At 43.1% G+C, this 16,547-nt stretch overlaps 1 protein-coding gene across 1 annotated transcript in view; it reads left to right on the forward strand.

Moving 5' to 3' along the window:
* The first annotated feature begins 1,550 nt into the window (after window positions 1–1,550).
* Window positions 1,551–16,547, forward strand: part of LOC128875673 (broad-complex core protein) — a 96,974-nt gene continuing 81,977 nt past the window's right edge. Inside the window, exon 1 of the mRNA XM_054121469.1 lies at window positions 1,551–3,742. The gene's annotated coding sequence lies outside the window, so the exon portion shown is untranslated. The remainder of the gene's footprint in view (window positions 3,743–16,547) is intronic.

Raw genomic sequence — 16,547 nt, forward strand, 5'->3', positions numbered from 1 at the left:
TTCTCTAGTAAGGTCACTAGTAAGGTCAAAAAATTACATTTTCATTGCTACAACGGAGAGGAACTTTTTCAGGACTTTTTCACAGTATTCTGACACGAACACGAAGGGGTTGGAGAACCAATACGTCTGTGGCGACCAAATGAAGTCTCCGGATGGAATGAGAAACACGTAACAATTGTAATACGCAATTGGGGGTTAATTTTCGTTATTAGTATTTTAGAAGGAGCTGTCTTCGTTGATCTCACTGTATCTGTCAACGTTTTCGTAATCGAGGTCGACTACGATCTAGTTTAATAGTTTCATGGTAACACTGGATAGAGCCTTGAAACTCGCTAATTTCGATGGGGACCGCGAATTCCATTCCGTCAGCGTATAAAATATTTCGTCGCGTCCCCCCTTCGCCGCCGAAACCGCAATTGGATCGTGAATTATCGATCGCGAACGATCGAGCCGGCGAATGACACGAATCTCCGATCGCGCTTAATAGGTCTAATCTTGAATCGCGTTTATGGAGCCATGTAAAGGCAAACACCTTCCAGCATATTGACACAGATGCAACGAAATTACTAAGCAACTTTTAATTTTTTCCTTATCAGCTGTTCATATCGTACGCGTCTGTCTAACGTACCCTACTTCTTGTTTACTTATTCATATAGTACAACTTACATAATGTTTCTGTTTCAAAAAAGAGAAAAACAAATTTCATAAAATTTTTTATTCCCTATTATACTCGCTTCGTAACTATTACGATAAAAGTGGTAAAATAAATAAAAAGAAAAAAGAAAAAAAAAGAAGAAAAAAAATAAACTAAAAAATTTGTAAAAATTCTTTTAGGTGTCTTTTTTCGTATTCCCCTTCGCGATTCGGGAACGACACCTCTAACTGGAACGAAACGTGGGAAAGCTCGCGGAGCGCAAAGGGTTGAGTTTTCCCCCGACGAGGAAGGCGGCGCCGGTGAGCGAGAAAAATCGGTGAAAAGAGCGTCGATCATCGGCTGAGCCGCGAGATCCAGGATTCGCGGCAACCGACGGAAAAATCGGCACGACTATTCGATGCGCAAGCTAACTGTACACAAGTTCGGCTATGCACGGCTAAATGCCATGGTGTATGGTCCGCGGCGCGGTCGCGGGGCGATGCCGAGGAAAGAAGGAAGGGCGCGAGCGAGAGAGCGGTAGCCTGAAAAATAGAGAGAGGGAATCGTTGGCGGGAAAGAAACGAATGATAAAGCGAAGGGTGTGCAACGAAGAGTACGGTAGAGGGGGGTAAGGGAGGATGAGGAAGGAACAGAGAGAGGGTTAGGAAGGGTGCAGGCATAGCGGCGTGCAGAGTACAGAGGGAAGAGCATGCCGAAAAGGCGGGTTGGCGAGAAGGAGACGTAGAAACGTGGGCCAGGGGTCGAGGTTCGGGGTGTGGGGTGACGAAGAGAGAAACGCAATGACGCGGCTGGGAGAGCGGGAGGGCCGACGGATGGATGGCGACTCGAGACGAGCGAGGGGAAACGAACGAAGAGAAGCGCGGTCGCGATGATAGGCTAGAGGGGAGGTGGGAGGGCGGGAGGGAGAGAGAGGGACAAAAGCTGAGGGTTGGGAGACCACTAGCGGAGGAAGTGGTGGGGCCAAAGAATTGGCGAGGACCAGGCTGCTCGTAGCAGGAGGAGGAGAAGGAGGTGGCGGAGGAGGAGGAGGAGGTGACGTGGAGGAGGAGGGTAGTCGAGCGTACGGAGGGGTGTCGTGGGGCAGGAGCGCGAGCCTAGGTGGGGGTTGCCGCCCCTCTCACGCGTTAACCCCGCCAACGTGGAGTAGAAGCCGTGAGACAGAGGGAGATAGAGCGAGAGAGCGGGGGCCGTTGCCCCTCTCCTCCTTCCGCGAGGTTCCTATGAATTTTGCGACACTCAATAAAAAGTGGTTCCACGAGGTTAACATTTCGGTAACTATACCCTCGCCTACCCAGGCCGCGCACGCACGCAGCACCGAGGAGCGGATCGGGAGGACGACTACGGACGACGACGACGCCGACGACGACACCAAAAGACGAAGACGACCACGCACACACGATACGTGGTATATACACGCGTGGACGGAAAAGAAGACGCGTAAAGACGGCACACGGACACGCGAGTGAACGTGTAGCGGGGGCCCTCGTGCACACCCACACCGAGAGGAAATTCATCCGTGTGGACGACGCGACGACGGACAACACACCAGCGAGCGGGACCCGGGTCGGTGTGCGAGCGGGAGCCGGGTCGGTGTTTGAGCGCGTGCAGGGAGAGAAACACGCTCGTGTATAAAACCCGAGAGGAGAGCGAGAGAGGGACAGGAAGACCGTGTGGAGGGAAGGAGAGACAGAGAAAAAGAGTCCGAGGGACACGCACGGCACGGACACAGAGGAGCGCGCGGGCGGGCGCACGCATACATGCACGCGCATGCACGCATACCACGGGACCGCCGAAAAAACTGCACGGGAGAGGCGCAGCAACGGGCAAACCGAACCGCGCGCGAATCAAGTGCTTTGGCCAGTCGCGTTCCCAATCACTCTACGACTAGGTAGTCCCCCGGTGTGTCCCAAAGAAGCGGCAGGGAGCTGGTCCTTCGCTCGATGGTGTCGTCCCGCAAGATAATACCGGATACTTTCACGCGGGATCCTTCTTACTCATCAACGCGAGATCCTACGTTCGTCGATACACCTACTACGTTCTAGATCGTTTTCTTTTTTTTTTTTATTATTTCGCCAATCCACGATCGTCGTCGATCATCACGCCGCAAACGTTATCGTGCCTTCCGAAGAGACCCATCGGGAGTGCGTATCGCCGTGCGTTTACGTTTCAATTTTATTTCATTTCTTCGTTTCTTCGATTTCCGTTCGTGGACCACGGAGAAGACGGAAGAAGGAAGAAGAAGAAGAAGAACAACGACAACGACGACGACGACAACAACGTACAGTGAAGCGCGTCATCGAAACGTATGGGAATCGTTAGGGGCACCTACCCACGGTGAACCAGTTACACAGCTACGTCGTTTACGAAGACAGAGGAAAAAAAAGATCCTCCGGCGAAAGGGATCGTCATCCTTCTCCGTGTACGCGGTGTGTACGGTATACGGGACCACGACGATTGTTCCATCGTCCTCTTCGTCCTTCGAGGTGCGAGTGACAACCCCCCCGGTACCAAGCATACGTGCGACATCCTCCACGAGGTAGGAACGTGAGAACAGGACGTAACAGTACAGTGAAAGGGGGAAGAAAAGTAAAAAAAGAAAAAGTGTGATCGTATATTCGCGATAAACGTCGTGGTTCGCTAGGACGGGAAACCAAGGGACTGTTCCATCGCGGAAGATCGTGATCCGTGGCGATCGACATCCGTGTGCCGTTTCGATTCACGCGAATCCGAGTGAATCCAACGGCGTGTCGCCGGCCAAGTTCGACCTTTTTCGAGGCTCGTTATCGTGGTACGTTTCGATCGTGCACGGTTTCGCACGAGGATGGACCCACGAGTGTCCTCGGGACCGACCGGAACGCACGAGACCGCGAGAAACGATTGCGTGGCTTAGGGAAACCCGAGCAGATCCCAGAAGCTTCGAGTCCAGAGGTCAGATCGACGAATCGACAGTGTCCCGGCCGAGGACAAGGAAAGAAGGCGATCCGCTCGCGAATCGTCGCATCCGACAGTCAAACGGTGGGTTTAGCACCGACGACAAGGACACCGGGCAAAGGAGCCCCACACTTTACTTCGCGCTCGACGATCAAGGTACGTTCACAGCTGACAGTGGTGGCCTTCGGCCGCCTGTCGGGTCCAAAAGCGTCAGACGTCCGATAGAGAGTGTACGTCGCGAGCGTGTACGTCGCGAGCGTGCGTCAGATCGAGAGAACGATAGAGCACGCTAGGCAGACGGAGAGAACGGTAGAACGCTAGTAGTTCGAAGAGTGGGAGCGTGTGTATGCGTGCTAAAGAGGAAACGGCCGATCGTGTGCGTTCACGGGAGCGAAAGGAACGGACTGTGTGTCGTCGCATTAGCCTAACCCAGACCTATGCATGCGTGCACGCACACCGCGATATCGTGCTATCGCTTGTCCGTTCGCCCGCGAACTACGTGTGCATTTATTCCGTGACGGGGACGTGTCTGCACACGCGCGCGCAGAGATGGGCAAAAATTTGAAATCTTGATCAAATTCGATGTCAAAGTTCGAATCGGTTCGATAGGATCACGAGATGCTGAAAACCAGTAAGATATTCGAAATAAAAAAGATACTTGGAAAAGACGAAAGTTTTCGTATTAAAATAGATACTTAAATAGCCAAGTTGTCGTTCTTGTACAACATTATAGTTTTATTTTTATCCGTGAACGAACGAGAACATTATTATCATTAATTTACAAACCTCAGGTTGTATAGATCGTATCTTCGTCATAACTTCTTTAAATGACTCGAGAAAATAGAGAAGAAATTCGATGTTCACTTTTGTAATTATTTTTACAATATTCAAACTCAAATATACCAACTACATTTTAAACATTAAAATAACCAGTTGCATTATTTAAACTAAAAATACATCCAATACTTGTATTTATACAAAAAATGTAGTAATTAATAATACTTAAGTGCAATAAAGTTAAAAAAGTTATGAAGAATTTGGTAGCAACTTGTAGCAGTTAAGTTTTTCATAGTATGTTAAGGACATTTTGAGATAAAAATTGTCGCTGAGATGAAAACCGGTCGGTCGGCCAAGTAACTTCTATACAAGCATTTGCATTACGTAACGAAATTTTTTGGTCTCCCATGTAGCGTAACATACAATTTTAAAAATAACTTGCCTCCTGGCGAAGAGTCCTTGGTGAATTGAATAAAAAGCGCGATCGGATATCTGAGAGAACATTTCTACGTATAAAACGCTTCCTTGAGAAAAAACGATACTTAAATTAGGGAAATACATATAGGTGTAATTTGCATCGATACAGTAAGCAAAAAATTAGGTATAATCGTGTTTGTCGTAGTCAATTCGTCAATTATCGAAGTTCGACATAAGATGAGTAAACATGCTTTAAAATAAATTTAGAATTTAAGAATTGTAGTAAACAAAATAAGGAATAATACAAATAAAATGTAGTATGATGTATATGTATTAAACAATGTTAGGAAGCGATAGCTCTGCGAATAGATAGTCTGAAAGAATTAACGAGGCCACGAAAGAAGTTAACAGAGTTAGAGCAATTATGGGCATGATTATATAATTTACTAGCAGGATCGGTCTAAAAAAAAGGTTAAAATTAACAGGATTCTGGCTGGTGCTTGTAAAATCTTAGACCCAAATAAAAATAACGATAGTCTGAACCAAACCAGAATTAATAGTATATCAACCAGTAAATAGTAAGAAATATAATTATAGTTCAGATGTTAAAAATTAACAATATTTAACTAGCAAACTTTAATTAAAAAAGAGAAGAGACATAAAAATAGGACTGAAGTATACTAAAAATATGTACAAAACATACATGAATATACTTATTCGAAGTTTAGAATCCCCATTCTAAAAGGAAGTTCGGGAATGTGGCGAGTACGCAGTGACTTAGGGCAGGCGTCAAAACAAATTAATCATGTTCGGCGTTGAACGAATAACAGCTTCTCCGAATAACAGGGTTATTATTATATTTCCTTCATACAGAGTCTGGTAAACAGTTTATTATTCGAGTAAGAATCTACCCATCTTTAACAAGTCGCGTCGAAACGAAGGTATTGCGAGCACAGTATTTTTTGATCTGGTATTCGCGAGAAATGAGTATTTATTTTATTCGAGTAAAGGAATTAACAAAATTTGACTACCATTCGAGTAAAATTTTTACTAATTCTGGTTCAAAACAGAAATGGGAGAAATTCTTCTCTGGATAAAAGTAACAATCAACGTAATTCAAATATTTATGCGAAATCATAGTTATAAACACAACGATTCCGCAATGAAGGAAAGCAAAATTCGCAACGTTGGATATACCAAGCATCCCGAATAATATGCACGAGATTGATTTTAGTCACGGCCTATTACCGGGATAAAAGGTTGCCCATCTCTGGTTCAGGGCCAGCGTTCCTCGCGTGTCCTGTCCGCGCGGTAGGTTGTACGCGTCGCGCTAGAGTAGGTACGCGCCACGGGAAAGGTATGACGCTCGTGGCGGCTCTAGTTAGTGTGTTAGTCGGGATTGCCTCGACGGCTAGACGACCGCTAGACGAACGCAATGCCAGACGTTAGAGGCTGGCTGGGAAATGATGTAATCCGTCTGCGCGAGCGAGCGAGCGAGCGAGCGAACGCTCGATCCTTTGGTCGCGCGCCACGGCGCTCCAGGCCGCGTGTTACGAGTGCCGTGTGTACGTTCACGTACGGTTAAGCTCGACCCTGCTCTCTCTCCTCGTTCACTCTCGTTTTCTCCGTGTTTTTTGCCCGGTTTTTCCTAGTCGCTCCTGCGTACCACGCGGTCCCGTGGCTCTCTCGCTTTTTCTCCCGTTGCCACGTCTCTTTCCAACCCCGTCGCTCCGTTTTTCCCTGCTCTCCTCGCTTTTTTTTTACTCTCTCCGCCACGGTTCATTCACCAAAAATTCCGAGTCTTGTAAAACGAAGCTCTCTGCCCGAAGAGAGGAAGATAGAGAGAAGAGGAGGAGAGAGAGAGAGAGAGAGAGAGAGAGAGAGGGAGAGAGAGAGTGCGCGAAAGCCCACGCTGTCCCGCTAGCGAGATTCAATTAACGGGGGCTGTTCTCGCTTCAAGGATTTAAAAAAATCATTTTTTTATTCTTTCATTCGGAGTCCCTTGGGGATTTACGTTCTCCACGATGGGGCTGTGAAATGATACGTAGGAATCTGGGAAATTGATGGGGTCGGAATGTTTTTAATGAGGTGAGGCTCCTAATTAGTCCTTTTTTTGGATACAATATAGCGCAATAATTGCGATCAAACTTCCATGGCTCTTATAACAACCCCACATCAATCACTCGCCAACGATAGTTCTCCAAACATTTCGTCAAAAAAAGAGTATAATTTAAAAAGTAAATACTGTAGCAATCTTTCAGCAGTGATCTGGTCTCAGCAACCATAAAATGTCCCCACCTCTGTTACTTTGCGATTTATCTGCAGTTTTGGAAGCATATGTTAAGAGTACAGAGTTCGAAAAAATACAGGAGCGGGGAACATGATTTCTTTTAAGGCGACAAATTAGAATAATCCTCCCCTCCAAAATCTCGTCGCGAGTGATGATTCGGTTTCATCGCGCGGCACGAGATCGTGCGCTTGTTTTTGCACAGACGAATTAAGAAAAACGGACGAAAATAGCGTCCGTAAATTTCCGTACCAGGAAATCGCCTGTTACTCTTCAAGGTCACCGTTGTCGATCTAGCTGTGCGTCGCGCAAAGTCCGACTCCAAACGTGTTACCACGTTCTCCAATGTCTTTCTCTTTCTCAAATGCGCCTGTTTACTTCCGTTCCGCTGAAGGAGACCTCTAGTGGTCCGTCGATATTATTATGGTCAACTAGGTCCAATACGAATGACCAAAACATGATGAATCGATTAATTGAGGTGGGTTAGGTTTAAAGTGATCCTTAGCCGAACTCTATTTGGTTGCACGCGTTTCAGCATAAGAGATGTTTATTTCACGTATAAATATAATTTAATAAAATTGAGTAGTAAAGACGTTAAATAAAGTCTTAGGCTGGTGCAAAAGTAATTTTATTATATTGTTCAAGTTTACTATTCGATATCGTAATATATTTCTATACGTATAAATCATGTCGTTTAAAAGGGTAGATATTATACGGTGTAAATATTGTATGTATTTTTATTATTTACGTTTTATTCTGCTCTGAATTTTAACGTTTCAAAATTAATATGCAAACACGAAATTATTTTTGCGCCAGTCTAACAAAATAAATATAGTTGGACTGTACTGTCTTGGTTTCTTGTTCAACAAAACGGGGGCAGACAGACCGAGAATGTAGATTCGAAGAACTAAACATTCATATTTAAAGCCTTCGCGTGTTCCAGACAGAGTTTCAAGTATAACTTAAAATTATTCGTATCGTCATGTCGAGGGTACCGTAGTTTCTTATTGACCATTAACAAATTATTCAAAAATTTATCAAAGAAAGTAAATAGTGTACTTTTCTCGGTCTTCCAAGACTATTTACTCCAAATCATATCAGATGATTTAGGACAAATGGGATGTTACATAATTCTTAAAATTTATTTCTCTAAAGGGGGCCCAGCACAGAGCCTACAGGACGCAGTTTGATCTGGGCTGGTTTTGACCCCAAGCGCGACTCTCTGGACGCCTCGCGAATTCCCTCTGTCGTTCCTTTCAGCTTGCACTAGTCGTCGTCGTCTCTCCACCCCTTTGGCTCCTGGACGTGCAACGTATCCGTGCAGATCCCCTATTTTTACGATGGACGCGCGTTTGTTACACGATGCTGCTGCAAGTTGAAAACACCGAGCGACTAGGTATAAATAGATCTCGCGATACAGAACGCACGGGAACGTCGGTGAAAGAAGATGGAAAATTGAGGGTGTCGAGGTCCAGAGGGAGACGGCGGAATGTGTTACAGGGGGCAAGGGGAGGGCTTTGGTAGCAGCGGTAAAAAATAAAAAGCGCCTTTCTTTCCCCTCTCCCTACGGTGTGTGATGACGCTGTCGTGTTGTTGCTCATAAAACTCAATGAAATTCAATCGCGCATCCGTTACTCGTTAAATATAAATCGGAATTAGAATTATAACTGAATAATTAAATAAGAAATAAAACTGCTGGCGTTGAATAAAATAAATGTCTCGTGTTAATCATTAAACATCGAGTTTAATCATCGTGTACTATTCCAATCAGATTGTGCCTATCTTTGGTTCGAAATAGAAATTGGAATGGTGATGGACAAACGAAGGGCTAGAGGCTTGGAAGAAAATCGTGGAATGGTTTAGAAGGGTCACAGAGAGGGGGTGAAAGGAGACTTTGGTAGCAGTAGTAAAAAATAAAAAGCGTCTCTCTTTCCCGTCTCCTCCTCTGTCGCGTGATGACGCTGCACGCGTGACTTTTCAACAAATAAAAAAATAAAAATCACCGTGGCCGCTTGCACGCGTATATTATGCGCGCGTCAGACGCTGCGCGCCTCGGCCACGCCGTGTGTCGCGGCCAATAAAAATTCCTCTGTACAAAGCCGATCCTTGAACGTGAGTTTGGAACCGAGATCCAGGAGCCTTGAGGCTTCGACGCTCGCCTACGAAGCCGTTGATTCTGTCCTCGCTAGAAGGATACGCGCCTTTTTTTTTTCTTTCATTTATTTCGCACAGACCCCACGGTTGCGTCAGGTTAGGTTCCTGCGGCCGTTGTCGTAGAGCCATAATTGTCGCAAAGCGGATATCAAGTCGATGTCGGAAAGTCATACGAGATCGAGTGCAACACTCGACAATAATACCACTGCGATGCATTAATTAAATAAACCGGAGTAATTTTGGATAGAGCAAAATTAATTTACCGAATATAATGTTCATCATTCATTCTCTACGTCTTGGTTTTGAATCGAGTCTTCGACCTCGAGTAAGGTCGAAACGTCGGATTTATTTAAGTTACTCGTTAACTATCGAAATTGAATTTGCTCCTATAACCGAGAAGAAATGTCTGACGACGAACGATCCAATAGTATCTCTGACTAAAATGAAGAATATTTTCTTATATTTAATTTCAAGTATGTAGTATTTCTTTCTCTTGTCCTTGCTCTCAGCATTCCAATGGACAGTATAAAGAAGTGGGATGTCCTTATTTGGGATTTGACCTCTTCATTGTCCAATTAATCGGAGCATGTCATATATACGCGTTTAGTATCAATAAAATAAGGATGATAAGTAGAAGCAATAGGGGACCAATAAAGTAAGGGTGATAATAAAGTACAGGGTACAGTTGAAATCCACTTCGAAGACAGATCGCTCCAAAACAAATCGTCGCAAATTAGGATACGTCTATGCTCCGTTTCTAAACGCTGGTCGTTGACCGTTCGCCGAAAGAAAAGTGATCATAAACGCACGAAACGGCCAAAACGAGGATGGTACACCACCGGCCAGTAGTAGGGAGACAATAGAGCCTCCGGTTCGCAAACAATGGCACTCGATGCCAGGGAGAATGACGTAAACGCAAGAATAAAGATATCCCGGTTTCGCGCAGACGCTCTCGAGACATGCCGGTCGGTTTGAAAATATTTTTAAAAAACAGGTACGACTTTTGAGAGCTGTTTACGCGCGTTAGACCGAGAATACTCACCGGGAGGATGTTTGTTCTGGAAAAGGAAAGTGTATCCGAACGCGTCGATGATCGCCATTGAGGAGCACTGCGGACCATCGCTCGTAGAAAAGAAGGGAAAAAGACAAACCAGCTTTACTAGTCGAGCCGCTGCTGTTTTGTCGACGTTCTCCTTGCGTTATGGCAGCCTTACGGCTTTTTTTATCGTCCACAATGACGCATAGATGCCCAGGTGCTCCTTGCCTGGCTGCGTGCATACATAGTCGCGCTAGCGAATGAGCGAGCGTCAGCAGCGGGGCCACGCATACAGCTGTATAACAAGAGTGTGTGCAAAAACTCGTGCGACGCAAAAATCGAGAGAAGGACCCGACGTTACTCGCGTCGACCCACCAGCAAACCGCCTTTTCAACGAGTCCGACAAACGAGCATCGACGGATTTTTGCGCTACTTGAACCGAGTCGAACAATCAGCGATTCGTTAATTCAGAGTCGATTGCCATATAAGAATATTTTCAAAATTTTATGTAGAAAATTACCAGTAGTTCATTTTTTATCGAATCCCGCTCTCTTAACGTTCAAATGACGGCTATTTGGAGGTTTGACATCGTTAAAACTTCATTAGTGTTAGATTTTAAAGGAGCAGTTGTTTAGATGTTTAAATTTATTAGAAGTTTCAGGAAATTTTGTTTTCAAATTCAGCGTTCAGAAATTTAAAGAAAAACTGCCGATTTATTCTCCATTACTTTGTTCCTCGTTAAGATTTCACTTCGGTAAGAGTTCCTCTAACGTCAATTTTTTTTTTTACAAGTTGATATTCCAATCTTGGATAAACTATCGTTTGGCCTGGTTTATTACACCTTTTACAATCGTCACGCCGAGAACTGTACGAGAGGTTTCGTTCGAGTATTGAAAGTCAACCGAGCGTCAATTTTTCGAATCGGGGAAGCTTCGAACCGAGCTCTAACCCGGTGCACAAGCGAGGGATGCCATTTTTAAGCAACGCGCAGTCGAAACGAGGCGGCTTGTTCGATGAGTCGGCAAAACGCTTCGTTTACCGTGAACCACTTCGACCGGGTTTCGAAACGCCGTTACCCGCTTCGACGAGCTTTATTTTCGCCGATCTAACGACACACTTTCGTTGACTTTAATTTATCTACCTGTTTCTCCTCGATTATCTGTATGTGTGCGTACACAGCACGAGAGGAAAGTATTCGCACGCTCGGTTCATTTTTTTATTTTTGTAACAACTGCTTGCGAAGAAGTGGCACCGTTAACCCTTGGCACTGCAAGATCTTTTAGTATAAGCAAAATTATATTTTTCAAGACCGAATGAACTGGTAATGTAATATTAGTTGCATCCACATTAGAAATAGCTTTGTTACTTGTTATTATAGAATTATTATTCGAGCATTTTATAATTTATTCGCATATCTAACAATAAATACGACGCTCCTTTACAGGCAGTCATCTTTGAAAACCTGGGTTTATATTTATAAAATATTTATTCGAGCCGTTCTACATACATGCGAATGTTTTTGCAAAACAATAACAGATAGAGAAAGCAATCGGTCGTCGTTGCAAAATGCTCAGCGATATTTCCATCGGGCCCCCTCCTCGATGACGATTTGCAATTGGCCTCGTTTTCGTTTCGCGTCAGGATAATGCCACGCTCAGGACCAAACCGGTCGAAATTTATTCGACGAATCGCGATTGCATTCCAAACGCTTGCCGTGGAAACATTGTCGACGATCGAAAAAGAAGGGGTAAATTCACTCGAACGAATAAACTACAAGCTACAGAGAGATTTGTTAACGTATATAAAATATAGAAGGTTCGCTAATGATCTTGTAAAATGAGGCTATGAATAATTAATATAAAAGAAAAAAATTGAAATTTACGTATCTTCTGCATTTGCAAATATCCAGTACAATTCATGAGATTCTCTATTGGCATTCAAACGAAACACCCTCGTTTATGAGTCGATTCACCAAGAGAAATAATTTTTGGTAACTTCGATGAAAAGCCTAAAGCATGTGTGCATGTGTTAAATTAACCTGCTCGGTAGTTCTAGTTATCAACACCCGCATCACACGAGCTAAAGAAGTTCAACTAAAGCCATGCTATCGTAAAAGCGAAGCGACTTCAAAGTCTCCCAAATCGAGGTTTTACCAAAGGAGAGAACATTTTCAAATCTTTTGTTCGATAGATTAGCCTGCGTCGAAGAATTTCGATGCTTTCCGTGGCACGCAGCGTCTGATGTCTCGACATGATCCTTTTTCCCGTCTTTGTCGAACGCCTTTGACGCGGATGTACGCTTTGTGTTCGCGGTTCTTTAAATTCTCTCGGACGGGACAAACGTGGCTGCGATCGCAAACAGTTTTTGCAGCGACGACAATCCCGGCACGGGACCGGCGTCGAGGACCGATTCGTTCGGGATGAAATCACAATGTCGTCGAATTTCCAACCGATCGCCGCCATTAACGCGTTTCACGGCGTTCCCGCTCGGCATTTGCACCTGGCAAGGGGGTATGCATATCTTCCGATAACGGTTTATTCTCCTTGAATGGCGGAGGGGGCTGGTTCCCGCACCCGTTATTTATCCCATGTTCTTCTCCGCCGTTCCGTTTCCTCTTCCGCGAGTTCCGCAGGAACCTCGTGTTGCGGAAGTCGGAGCGGTCGCTGTCGGCCCAAGATGGCGAATTTTCTCGATACCGTGGCCAAAATTAACCCCTTGCGCTTTTTTTCACGAGTCTGACTCGCGATGAAAATTTTAGGCCAAACTTGAAGATCGCTTGTTCGTTTCTTGCTAAGAATTTACATATTTATATAAAAAAGTCTGAAATTGTCTTATTAGTTAACACACTCTTGAATGTACAAAAATAAGGAATTCTCCTCGTTTATTTAAATGTCAGCGCTAACGAATAAACGGTGAAATTCGTGAGCAGCATAAAGCTTGCTTTTCTACAGGTATCGTTGTCAAAAATCCATTATTTTGACGACCGTGTGAAAGCCGAGTCAAGCGAAGAAAAGTACCCTGTAAATGAGAGGGGGTCAGGCGTGTCCCTAAAATGAATTCAACGATCGCAGAAATCGCGAGGGAACGGTCGGTGGGCGAAAAGAACGGGCATCAGCGACAGGATCGACTCAGTTAAGCGGCGTTTTTAAAAATAAAGGGGGGCCTAATTAAATTTAATGAGCGGCAGCCGGTTGTCGCGAAGCGTTCGGACGAGTCATGCTCGCTCGCCTCGGTTTTCGGCCGAGACTATTCTACGGTCGAATTTTTCTCTTTTCTTTCTTTTTTTTTTTTTTTTTTTTGATAGTATTCGCGCAACACCGTCTGCGCACAGGTATGCTTGCACATAATCCGAATCGACCGATTAGATTAGACGCCTAGTAACTAGATTACGCGACGGCCGCGTTATCTGTGAAATTAGAGCCCGGCTTGAATATGTTATTTAGGCGAGGCGGATGCTAGAGTAACCTCGGCGAGGATTTAACGCCCCGGCCTTTGCCTCGTGATTTACGATCGTTGCCGTGGATCGTTCCGATTATTGCCGAATACGAAATGACGCGCATGTTTCACGATTTTTGCGTGTGGCCTCGTGTTTCGTCGACCCGCCATTGGAAATTCGCGATCGTTCGATCTGCGGAACCGCGATCGATAGGCTACGCCAGTGATGCGCAACCTTTTACGTACCTGGCAGAAACGATAGAACGTTTTAATTAATTCACGATGTCTCTCCAAACGTATACGTGTGTGTTTGAAGATACGTTTATGTGAAATTATGAATCTTTCAGAAATTCCATAAGTTATATTTCTTGAACGAATACAATTTTGTACATATTTAACTTGTCTTTGTCTTTTATTTATACATTGAAATATTCGAACGTATTAGAAATTTATTACACATTTAATATTATTCTTTTAATTTATTATGCATTATGAACGGTCCATAAATTTTATGATTGACGTTTCCTAAATTGGAACAGTCGTATACCTTTTCAATTAATTTTGTTGTATTTATTATTTTTTACAAATTGTGTACATTAAAGCGAAAGTTTGCCTTTTTGGAACATTCAATTACTTGCAACGATAAAGTAAAATTACATGTAAAAAATGAGCTCGATAAGTATATTTTCGTTATCAAACCTAAATGACCGGACTACGTGCGTATCTTATCGCTGTCGGGATCGCCGCAGTTAGCCAAATATTTCTTAATTAAGAATGCGATTTCTTATTTAAGAAAGGTCAGGAATTAACAATTAATCATTGGTTATTCGACGTAAATCGTATTAAAGCATTTTTTTACTCTCGTATGTCGAACAAAACTGCTGACCTTCTTCAGCAATGCCAATGAAGAAGTCAATATTAATATAATTCTCTCACTGTGATGCATAAGGTGTCTCGAGTCTAAAAATAAGCTAAGTAAAATGTACATACCGTCGTTAATATAATAAACTTTCTTTTTCATTGAAATTCCTTTATAGGATTTGTTTCTTAATGATGGCGCAACTTACTGGCTTCTTTCCTGTAAAGGAATTCCAATGAAAAAGAAAGTGCATCGTATCAACAACTGTATGTACATGTTCCAGTTGAATTAAACTCAATTGTAATATAAACACGTCATTATTGAGAAACTATATTAATATTGAAAATTATTGGCATTCCTGAAGAGAGCCAGGAGCGTTAAACACACCGTCCAAACACCGATCTTGAAGAAACGATATATTTATCTCTCATTTCTTTCTTTTCTTTTTCTTCTTTATATTTGTCCACATTTCTCTATATTTCTCTATATTTGTAACATCTTGTTTGCTGAATTCGTGATAAATTTTACACGAAACAGACCAATTCTGTTCGATTGTATATAAAATAAAATTATTTGTCGACGATCGAGACAATGGGTAGTTCCGTTCGATTTGTCACGAAACTCGTCCCGTTTAGAATAAATAATTCAAATATGCATTTGACATGGCCGCTAATTGGAATTCATCGCAGGGCTCCGTTCAGTCTCCTAGCGCGCGCGTTTCAGAGAAACACTGTCCATTATGAGAAGCACTGGCGAGACGTTCGGCGAATATGCATGCATTTGAATGTACGCGTTGATCTGGCAACCGTCAAGAACCAGAGATGGGCAAAACTCTTATCCAGATAGAACTATCGACCAACGAATAAATTATATTCAATCGTTTATCTCGTTCTCGTTGAATAAAAATTGGAGCGATGCAGAGGAACATTTTCGCAGGTGAACAAAAAAAAAAATTGAACTTCTTGTGTTGTTATATCACTCTACATGAATCTAACCTTCGCTTCGATAAGTTGTATTTAATTTACTCCTGAAGCGAATCAGCGACAGTGCAATTAAACTATATTTATAAAATTACAGGGAAAAATTGTAATAATTAAACATTTTGGAATAATCGAATAAAAATTGATCCCCTTCGATCGTTGCATTATTCTATATGAATCTAACCATAACTTTGCAAACGTTGCTATAGATTGAATATGAATTATGTATTTAATTAACTCCCGATGAGAACTTCTGGAAATAATAGTAAACTTTACCTTCGGGGAAGAGAATTTTAGCCAACTAAATAAATTACCTATACTTTCCAAAGTCTATTATAGTTTACGCGCATAAGGAGGATCTGCGTTTGGCCCAAAACGTCGAGGAATTGAAATAAACCTTTCTCGGAAATTGAGCGCTCTCCGTACAACCAAACAAAAGCTCCATTTCGATCAAATTATTCAAGAATCAAATTTATTGATAGTGCATTTCGACGTACGCTCGGTTTCAGGTCAATATCGGTTCTGGGAACGTTTGGAATTGCTCGGGCCTGGATTGAAAAACATTTACATAGGGGTGCTTAGACTAAACAGAATGCATATCTGAGGCTCGCGTGCGCGTCAAAATATAAACGTGGAAAATATCCGAGTTGTATCGCGGAGCAATTCAAGGACGGAGAAACCTGAATCTCAAAAGGTGTTATCTCTTTTTAACACATAACGTGGCGTACAAAATGCCACGTGTAATCGTGTAAAATTTAGTTTTATTATTAAAATAATTATTTTAAAATTTGAATTCATTTATCGTCATCATCTTCGTGATTATTATCTGATTCACTTGAAACTATAGGGCAAAAAGTAATTGAATTCATCAATATAATTAGCCTCGGTGTTAGTTTAATATCCATTAAAATTTCAATAAAAATTTTAAAAAGAACTTTAATATACACCAGTCATTTTTCGTAACGTATTATAGTAGCTCTGGCATCAATCAGCAGGTTAAAAGACGTAAATATGGA

This window comes from Hylaeus volcanicus, chromosome 4 (assembly GCF_026283585.1).
Source record: "Hylaeus volcanicus isolate JK05 chromosome 4, UHH_iyHylVolc1.0_haploid, whole genome shotgun sequence".
NCBI classification, from domain to species: Eukaryota; Metazoa; Arthropoda; class Insecta; order Hymenoptera; family Colletidae; genus Hylaeus; species Hylaeus volcanicus.